The sequence below is a fragment of the Crinia signifera genome, chromosome 1 (assembly GCF_055691185.1).
Source record: "Crinia signifera chromosome 1, ASM5569118v1, whole genome shotgun sequence".
Lineage (NCBI taxonomy): Eukaryota > Metazoa > Chordata > Amphibia > Anura > Myobatrachidae > Crinia > Crinia signifera.
This window is the reverse complement of record NC_139217.1, coordinates 287780728-287791892: the sequence shown is the minus strand read 5'-3', so window position 1 is coordinate 287791892 and position 11165 is coordinate 287780728. Positions and strand designations below refer to the sequence as shown.

Below are 11165 nucleotides of genomic sequence, written 5' to 3'. Positions count from 1 at the left end.
ACCTCAAACGTGTACACAGTATGCAATTAACTCTGCATGGGTTAAAAACATACTAATTGTCTTGCAGACACATTTCGCTTTTCCATATGTGTCTAAAGGCACATACACACATTGAGATTTGTGCTTAGCGATGTGTGGTAAGCAATTTCCCTTGAACCTCCCATTGTCTAGATTACCCATACACACGTAGCGATGTGTGCTAAGCAAAACAAAAAAAAACCCTTGCTAAGCAATCTAATCACCTACACTATGGGGTGTACACATGGAGCACATTGTGCTTAATTATTAAATTAAGACAGATCGCTTAGAAAATAGGCAAAAATCATGATGTGTGTATGGGCCTTAACTCTGAATTAGGCCCATGATGTGGACAACACAGCATTGACTTAATACACTTTAATGCATTGTGTGCAGAGAATACAACTGATGGCAAGCGAGAATGATATAAAAAGAGTGATAGATTATATGGCAACACTGTCTAATGTCAGTTGCGAGGTGTCTACAGTAAAAATTGTGTCAGAGTGCACTGGAGCAAGACATTTGCTTTTGCTCAATGGGTTAATTAAAAAGAGATCTGTAACTCCGTTAAGATATAAAGCAAAACTCTTACTACGTACTGGAGAAAAAATGTTTTCTGAAGAAGCACATTTACAGATATGTTGTCACAGATGAGAACACATTCATATAGCAGTATGTCCACATGTCACAAAATTAGCTTTTTATTGCCCTGCCAGCTGCTTGCCTAGCATTAACATTGGCTATTGGATGATTCTCTATCCATTTCTATTCACAATGTTATCCATGCTGAAAACGTGCACAGCATTCATCTTCTCTACTGTATTCATATCTGCTGCCAGTCAGTGAGTGCAAATGAGGCGTGACACCACAGAGGACCTACCAGGCATAAACAATTTTTTAAAATTAAAAATAAATATGATGGTCTTCCCTAAAATGCTGAGATCTAATTGTACTATACTGCCAGTAATTAACTTTTTAATTTACAGAGGTAACCTTTATTAAATGAACAGCATAAATGTATTCTGCATGGGTGAAATGATAAATGAATTGACATCCTAGTCTCAACAAATCAAACTGTCGTAAGTAGTCTTCTGAAACGGCCATGATGTGTAATATTCAGTCTTTTGGAAAGTTGTGACCAACCATATGTTGTCAATTTCCTAATGTCTTGGTTTTATCTAGCATGCCCTCACAACAATACTACAACCATCTGCTGTTGAACCACTGTGTCAAACATGCCAAAAGGTATTAATTTAAACATCTAGCTACCTCCATGTATCTTTCTTACTTTTGATGTGTAATCGTGACAGCTCTGCTAGTATTCAGTGAAAGAAGATTAATCCAAAATAATAAAATCACGGTTAAAGGTTTCTGAAAATGGGATAATGTACCTTTTGAAAGCAAATTAAATTAATGTCCTATGAAATAAGCTATTATAAACCCTGAATCACTGTTCTTTGTCTATACAAGAACATATGCGTTCGTAATGAGTAGTGAGGATACAGTTCAGCATGACGTTGGCTACAGAATGTCAACTTCATATATCCTGATTTACTGTAAAATAAATGATTCATATACTGAGATATATTTTCTAACATGAAAGTTAGTCACAAAAAAAAGTAACACTTTCTTTCAGTTTCATATACAGGTTGTGTATCTGTTATCCAAAATGCTCAGGACCAGAAGCATTTTGGGTAAGGGATTATTCTATTATTTTTGAATATTTTTTATATTTCATTGAGGTACCATGTGTGAACACAAAATGCATTTTTTGTTGTATAAACACATCAAACACTTGTTAGCACACAAATGTAATTTATTTGGGCATGAAACAAGGTTTAAAAACATAAAACAAAGTTTGTGTACTATCTCAGGCACTGAATTTGAATGATAATACACAAGTACCCAAATGTATTGCCAGTTACTTATTATGTTGCAAGTAGTGCCAGTTATAGATGTCTCCAGTAGTGCCAGTTACAGATGGATTACAGATATCGGCATAAGGGATACTCAGCTTGTACCAACTTTATATTTGTCAAACACAGTCTGCAACATGGTAGTTAGGTGCAGAATGGCTAGTAATTTGTCTTTGTTCACTTGATCTTTCTCCAAGGCTTAGGAAATAGACCCCAAAGTATCAGTCAATCAGCACCAAACTGTCATATTACTGGCTGTGTTTGACAAATGAGTTAGGAGCTGCTTGGTTGGTACTTTATCTCCAACTATGTTATCTCTCTCCGAAACTTAGTACATAGACAACAAAAGTGATAGAGATCGCAACTACAATATTTTACTGTATGAAACTCTGCTGATATAGTTATTTATATTATCAAGTTTTCACTGGTCAATAATGCTTGTATTGTTATTTTTGATCACTTTATATTTAAGCGACACTAACACTGATAACTAGGCAAAGTATAGCCCATAGGCTACAGTAAGCTAATGACATATTCAGAGACTGTTTACAATATATCTGTGCGCATGTATAAGTTTTGGAGGGAACGCTGGCATGGTAGACATAGGTTTGAATCCTGCAGTGATAGAGAGTGAGCATAGTGCTGTAGGGCATGGTGTGTGGTTACTGTTTGACACTAAGAAGTGCACTGTACAGTCGCAGCCTGGACAATCCTCAGTGCTCACTGTGAAGGAAGACCAATAGTGTTCATTCTTGCACTCGCCATCTTTGAAAACTCATGCAGTTCCTCTTCCCTGCCTGGGGTGTCGCTTTCAGCTGTAGAGCTTCTAGCACAGTGTGGTCTGTATATCAGCACTGATATGCAAACCAGGCCTGTGCTAGAAACACAACAGCAGACAGCGACACCCCAGGCAGGGAAGAGGAACTGCATGGGTTTTCAAAGATGGCAGGTGCTAGAATGAACACTAACCAATTTGCAATCTCAGCGCCACGCGTGACCAGTATCAACTACCTCTGAACCTTGGACTGCAGCACAAGCCTGGAAAAACATGGCATTGGTAAATAAATCTTTGTTTTTTTTATAGAGACGTGCTTTATTACATCAATTACCTTACAAATAAGTTACTTTCCTCTGCTGCTTTCTTTCTATTAATTGTGTTCATGGATGATCATTTCCATATACATTATAATGCTCATTCTGCTGATCATCTCTCTCTTTTTGACTCTTCATTTTCTATTTGGAAGGTAATGCAACACGTCACTCTAGAGCAGGGGTGGCCAAACCTGTCCTCATGATCTACCAATGGTGCATGTTTTCCAGGCAACCTGTGCATCTAGAGCAGGAATGAATGCAGCATGTTTGAAAATGTGACAGTATTGACTGCAGCTGTGCAGCAGCTAGGTGATGTGGAAAATGTGGACCATTGGTAGATCTCGAGGACCGGTTTGGCCACCCCTGATCTAGAGTGTGGGTGGTTCTAAATAATTAAGCAAATATGCTAGTAACAACATAATAACTATTTAATAACTAAATTAATTAATCAATTATTTGCCAAATACATTTCTATTTACCTTATCTGCCACAGCATCAATTTTAATTTATAATAAGTAAGCAAGATGTAACTTCATTTAAGATATGATGTAGCTTACTAATGACTGATCTTCAATAATAATTTCATATATAATGTATAACACAGTTTTAAGTGTGACATTTTACACCAACAAATACAATGTAAAATGTCTGTATGGCTTATATACAGTATATTTGTATGTGTGTGTGTGTGTGTGTGTGTATAAGTTGAGGCAGATACAGTAAAATGATTTAAGGATGTAGTTATATCAATTATGTCATGTGTGTATAAGAAATGGTGTGTTTCTGAGAGGTTATGAGGAGAAGGTGTGGGTGTATCCCAGCATCCCTTGCCACAAGACTCCCTCTTGGCACCTGGAATCTACTGTTTGACAGGAAACACTTGTGTACAATCTAAAATCCATACTATGTTACAAATGGAAGAAATAAACACTCCTGCAAGAACGAAAGGTACCTACAGTACTGTATATTAATCAATGGTTTTCACTATTCACATTGCAGCCAGGATAATCCCTAAACTACAATTGCATTAACCTCTGAAAACATTAACCCATGGTTCATTTTAACTGTTATAGTTCTTACAATAGCATTAACCTTTGGCAACATTAACATATGGTCCAATGGAACTACAATTGATCTTACAATAGCATTATCCCTTCTCAACATTAGCCAGCAGTTTATAGCAACTATAATTGATCTTCAGTTAAGCCACAATAGCCACACAACTATAATGACATTTAAAAAGAAAAAAAAAAGCACACTACATTTGATTGACACTATATAAATTTACATAACTAACTATACACTCTGTAGTTCATTGTAGAAGCTGATTAACTATATTGTACACATCAAGCCCTTTGCATACATAATACAGGTTAAACATACTTACTTCAAATTAAAATGGACCATAAAAAGATGGCCTTAACTATCGGTTATGTCCCTAAAAACATAAGCTAAGTTATCAAAAGTTTAGGAAACATTGCTTGGAACAAATTAGCAGTGAAAAGGTGTGTTTTTTTACAGTAGCTGAGCCTTTGGCTGCAACATTTTTTGCAAACTAAGCTACCTGCTGGTTTGCATATGATTTAAGATGGTTCCTTTCACTAAAGTTGGGGATAATGTGCCTGGAGGTTTTCAATACATTACAAGAAGTTTAATATATGGCGGGGTGCTCAAACTCTGGGACCCCGACAGACACTAAAAATTATTACAGGACCCCAGCAAGTTACTACTGAATGGCTGCCACATGTGTGGTCAGTGAAGTGACCACTTTTGTGACAGGGAGAGAGTGGGTATTGGGGGAATGGAAACGGTGACAGGGGGTTGATAGAGGGAAGCAGTGGGTGTTTACTTAATGAGTTATTCCCTGTCCCCCCTCGACAGACACATTAGCCTGATGATCAGCAACTTAGAGTCGATATGCTGCGATGGTCGGGACCCACTTTGGCGTCAGGACCCACAGTTTGAGAACTGCAGATCTATGGTAACTGCTAGTTAAGCTCCATTCAAAAGGGGTGTACAGTACACATGAGCTCAGGCTGGGCTCTTTTGACTAAGCATTTTGGCTTAGTCAAAATCAAGATTTGTAGTTAAGCCGTCAGAGATAGACAGTAGCCATCCCCAGCCAGTTCTCTGCATGTACAGCCAAATACACTGTATGCAGCGGTTAGTCAAAATTGCCTAAACTATTTGATAGAGTGAAAGTGCCGCTGCAGGGCCATGCATTGCTATTGTCCGCAGTGTACAGATGGGGTATTCCAGCAAACCTACTAGGCCCGGCCAAATCGACCCATGTTTATACTTTTTAAGACTCATAAGTGGGTCAATTTAAGCTGGTTATACATTAGTACGGTCAATTGTTAGCAATTAAGTACCAAAGTTCTGTTTCACAGGGGAATTATTTCTCCTTCATATGCTGTAGATCTTAGGATTCCCTGTTCCTGCATTACAATGCTGTTGCGACACCCCACACTCTATTTGGCCGGTCTCTATATGAATCTATGGTAAAGTAACTTTTCCTGGTGTGTGGTGACAGGATATTTTGCTGCAATAAATCTGTACAGTGTCCATAGCATGGGCAAAGCTTAGAGGAGGCTTTTCCTCTCAATGAAGCTTCCCTTTTCAGTAACTACTCACCATTGCCCTCATAAGGACATGGGCCATCATGTGGGGAGGCCACCCAGCACAGGGCAAAATATTTGAAATCGCATCACAGAAATATGATCTGTGAAGTGCTGGTATAACCAAGGTAACCCTCTGTCTGCACAGGCTAGCTGGACAGGCAGGTGTCTCCATGTGCATCCCACACACCTCTGAAGTTAGGTAATAGGGGGTATCCTGCATGACCACACCCCCTGAATCTGATGTCTAAGATTTATGTACTTTAAGTTGGTAATGGCTACATTACAGTCACACAGTATTTCCAATATAGAGATTTTAATGTAAAGTTTTCATTCCTTTGAGTTGATTAATCTTTTGAAAAGTATTTAAGAAAGCTTGATTATTCTTTTTCTCAAGATCCAATCAGTATCCATTGTCACAGGGCCTTTAAAAGTTATGGGCCCATAGGCCAGTGCCTACTCTGCCTACTTGGAAATGGAGCATTGGGTGTAACCAGTATGTGATTTAAGGGTTTTAAACTACCACGCAATTCAACACATGGCTGGGGGTTTCCAATAGAAGTTGATAGATTCTTATGAGATATATTGGTGTTTGATTTCATTCCAGATTTGCACAAGAATTGTTTGTAAAACTGCTATGGTTATTTATAGTACATTGCATAAGAAGCACTGGGTTAATCTCCCAGGAAAGAGGAGTTATATTTTTAAATCCACTCTACCTTAACTTTTAATACACAGCTAAATAAGATTCTGGCTATTGAAATTGTAATAGTATTCAGCAGTGCAGACTAGGGAGCAATAACAGAGCAGTTAATTAAAAAAAATACAAAAATAAGAATACATGCTGTTGGAAGATACACAAAATCTCTCTCTCCCTTTCTCCTTTGAAAGTATGAATATACAATTTACGTGTGAGATATCAATTTAGCAGGTCAGAAAGTAATCTAGCTAGAGAACAATCACCACTAGGTAATATCAAACATTGGGGCAGATGTATTATGCCTGTTAAAGAGATAATGTGGAGATAAAGTGGAAGGTGATAATGCAACAGACAATCAAATCCCAATTGTCATTTTTCAAACATAGCTGATTGACTCGGATGGAGTCAAAATCCCAGCGGTCGGAATATCAGCGGTCAAAATACCGACACCAGAATCCCGACTGCCGCAATGCCAGCAATAAAATAGTGTGCCGAGCGTAGCGAGGCACCGGGCCTGCTCGTGGTGAGCGCAGCGAGCTCGCAAGGGGGGGGGGGGGCGATCCACGGCCCCCATTGTTGGTATTTTGGCGGTCGGGATTCCGGCATCGTTATTTCGACTGCCGGGATTCCGACCGCCGGGATTTCGTATTGAATCCCATTGACTGGTGCTTTATCACCCAAAGCTTTATCTCCACTTTATCTCTTCACCAGACTTAATACATCTGCCCCATTCACTGGTTTCAAGTTTTATAAATGAGCGTATAGAGCCATTGGGGACTATGCACCCCCTCAAACCTAGTTTTGGTACCTGTGATACAAATATAAGTACTGTACTCTTTGTTTTCAGGACCACACATCAGACATCATATAGCTTATCAATGATGATAGTGATCTTGTTAAAAAAATGGAATAGCGTATGTCATCATGATTTGTATAAGTATTAGTACTTCTTCTCAGGGGCGTAATCTGAACTTTGTAAGCCCCATAGCAACATTTTGAAGGGGCCCCTCCCCATTGCCTCTAAAGAGACTTCTCTGCAGTAGCTGTTCACTATATACAGTAGTAGTTCACTTTATTTATGCCCCATATTACAGTAGTTCACATTCTACCACACTGTTCATACTGTATAATGCCACACTGAATCCCCCCCCCCCCCCCCCAGTTAACAATATGCTAGGATTGTGGGAGATGGAAAATATCAGTTTGTGGGAGACATAGGGCAGTATTCAATGAGGCTGATTCGCCATGTTTTATGGCGATTTTGTGCTATTTTCGTGCTGTAAGGTGATTTTTTTGACTAAATTGGTGAATCACCCTATTCAATGACCAGATGGCGAATACATTTCAAGGTTTTTTTTGCCATGATTCACCGAGTAGCAATCGCTATCTTTTTATGGTGATGTGAAATGTGAACTTTTAAAATAAAGTGTTTTGTTTTTTACATTTGGTGTAAAAAAATCTGGAATTTTATTCTGAGGAGGGGCATGCTATTTTTATTCATGTGCTGTAAGCACATGAATATATATTTAATTTAAAAAATATATATATATTATTTTTTTTACACAGAGCAGCCAGCAGGGGCCCGGGAGCCGAGCCACTCATTAGATATTTATATATTCACTGCAGCCGATCATTACATATGCACGATCAGGTGTAGTGAATACCCGGTCCCCTGTTGGCTATCCCGGGGGGCAGCCTGTGCTGCCTGGCTCCCGGGGAGCCCACCTCCCCCCACAAAAGTTCTGGGGCAGGCAGGGAGACTTCCATCTCCCTGCCTGCCGCCGTCCTCAGGCTCCCCGCGGCATCGCCGCAGGAGTTAAAATTCGCCGGTCAGGGGCAGTGAGCCCCTGACTCGTTGAATACTGGAGCCGGCGAGGCTCCGGAACGCGGCGGGCAGTGGCGAATGTGCAGCGAATCCTAAACAGGATTCGCTGCACATCGTCAAAATTCTCATTGAATACTGCCCATAGAGATTGCCATTGATGAGTCAACTTTGTCATGTCCAGTTAATTGGCTGTATCTTATTTCTAAGCTCCAATTGCTAAGCACATGCATTTCTGTCCCTGGTGTTCAGCTTCACATAACTTGGGCTATGTTACTCTGTAGTTTAAAGCAAGAAGAATTAGGCAAAAATAATGGTCAATGATGGGTATATCGGTGAAAAGGGGGCCAATGTAGAGTAATCTAATGAGGAAAAGGAATGTATGAAAATAGCTTGTGAGCAATGGCCCTTATTCAGATCTGATCGCAGTACAAATTTGTTCTCAAAATGCGCAAAACCATGTGCACTGCAGGTGGGGCAGTTGTAACATGCAGAGAGCGTTAAAATTGGGTGGGTTGTGTTGAAACTGATATCTAAATTGCAGTGTAAAAATAATGCAGCCAGTATTTACCCTGCACAGAAACAAAATAACTCACCCAAATCTAACTCTCTCTATACATGTTACATCTGCCCCACCTGCAGTGCACATGGTTCTGCCCATTTTGAGAACAAATTTGTACTGCGATCAGGTCTGAATAAGGGTCAATGTCTGTGCTGCCTGTTTACAGTGTTCACATCAAGCGTGTAATGTCGGTGTGAGGAGTTGTGTGTAATGTTCCATGTATGGAGAGGAAGTAAAAAGACTTGTATTGACCCATCAGATGATACATGATCCAAACCAGTATCTTGCTTAAGACCAATAGGGTCTTTAGCTGGGTACTTTCCTAAAGATATCTACAATAACTATATCATTAAGGTTATTATTGTGCATATTGTCTAGTGTGTACCCACTATATCATTAATGATGCACACTCCCATTGGCAGGATATTGAGCAGAGTTTTCAATCTTAAAAATGAAATACTTAAATTTTTTTAAATAGAAAAAACTAGAACTGATGCTGGGCTCTTCCGTACAGCAGTAGCAGCAGCCTGTATGTGTTGCTACTGATGCTGCTCCTCCTCCTCCACCTCATGAAGCTGCAACAGCCAGCTCCTCACTCCTTTCATGCACTGGAGACCTGGGGATCTGGAACAAGCCTGTGACAGCCAGCACGGGATAGCCAAGTATTTTCTCAGTCTTTCCACGTGTGAAGAACACACTACACAACAAATAAGACATTTTTTTATTTAAAAAAAGATTAAGTAGGTTAAGGTTAAGTTTTTATATTTACTTTTGTAGAGCAGGAAGGGACTTTACCCACTTAAATGCACTTCAGCACCCCAATCAGTTCCCTGTTCTCCATCACTAGTCCTGCCAAGTGAAGAAGTTAAAGAAGAAGAACATGATGGAAGAACTTGAGCAGGCACTGAACACATCAGGACAGCCCAGTAAATGTGTCACTATGCCTGGATATTCACTGGATGGGTGGCTGCAAGTATCACATCGGAAGGGTCTTCTGCCTGCCATCTATTGTAGGGTCTGGAGGTTGCCTGATCTGCAGCCCCACCATTAGCTAAAACCACTGAACTGCTGAAAGTTTCCATTTGGATCAAAGCAGAAAAAAAATATGTATAAACCCTTACTCTTATCACCGGATGGACACTCCTTTCTTACCACTGGTACTAGTTCCAATACATATCAAGTTTAACTCAGCCTGCTTGCCAAGTTCAAGGAAAAAATCCCTCAACAATGAGGCACTCATGCCACAAGTGCAACCTTCCCAACGTCTTTCCCACAAAGGTCAAGCACTTTGTTCTGTTCCTCACCTAAACAACATAATTCTTCACTTACCAATCACTATTGGCTATACCGATTCTCCTAGAAGTTCTTCAGAACTTGGAAGTCCCTACCAGATCACAGAAACCACCACCACCCAACACCCCTCAAGTGATTCATGGAAATCAGAATATACACACAGGAGAATCCAGTGATTGCCAACTTATTTTTTTCAGTAAATAACAGAGAATTCTGCCATGTTTGCTATGGGGAACAATTACATGGTGCTTTGTTGCTTACTACGAACTCAACAATCGGATGGGAGAGATGTTGCAGGCATCTACCCGCAGTGTATTTATTGATGGCTTCACAGATCCCTCCAACAACAAGAATAGGGTCTGCTTGGGACTTCTCTCTAATGTCAACCAAAATTCCACTATTAAAAATGTCCGCCCGCACATTGGGAAAGGGTTCAATTTGTATTATTTCAGTGGAAAGGGTTTATGCGGAGTGCGTGAATGACAGCAGCAAAGTCACAACTGCAACTACCAGCATCGCTTCCAACAGGCAACAGTCTGCAAGATCCCGAGCAGCTGCAGCCTGAAGATATTCGGGAACCAGCTGTTTGCCCAGTTTCTGTTAACAAGGTTTAAAGGTGGTGTACGAGCTGACTAAAATGTGCACTATGCACATGAGTTTCAACAAAGGCTGGGGAGCAGAGTATCATCACTGAGATGTAGCAAACACTCTTAGCTAGATTGAGATCCATCTACATGGCCTCCTACAATTGCTAGACAAGTTCATGACTCATTTGGGCTCACCCCACAATCACCTCTCTTCCGTGCCACGATACAGCTCTCCAGAGCACTATTGAAGGAAGTGGCTTAAAAAATATATTTTTCCCTTTATTTGTAAAATACCTATGTTTCACGATTATGTAATAGTTTTTATTTAATGTGGTGTAATTGTAGAAGAACAAGCTGAAAAGTTCATGATGTATGTTTTATTTAAATATTCTGACCACACACATAATTAACTTTTATGGTTTAGGAAACTACAAGTTCCCATGCCTCTTTGGAGCAGAGAATTCCTTCCCGTTATAAATAGAAAGAGAGCTCTGCTTGATTGACAGGTCAGTGGAGCTCAGTCAATCAGGGAAGTGTGCTTACATAGTGCTCCCTGA

At 40.0% G+C, this 11165-nt stretch overlaps 1 pseudogene; it reads left to right on the top strand.

The window, feature by feature from the left end:
- Positions 1–9531: 9531 nt before the first annotated feature.
- Positions 9532–10856, top strand: LOC146074270 (SMAD family member 9 pseudogene; annotated as a pseudogene).
- The last annotated feature ends 309 nt before the right edge of the window (positions 10857–11165 follow it).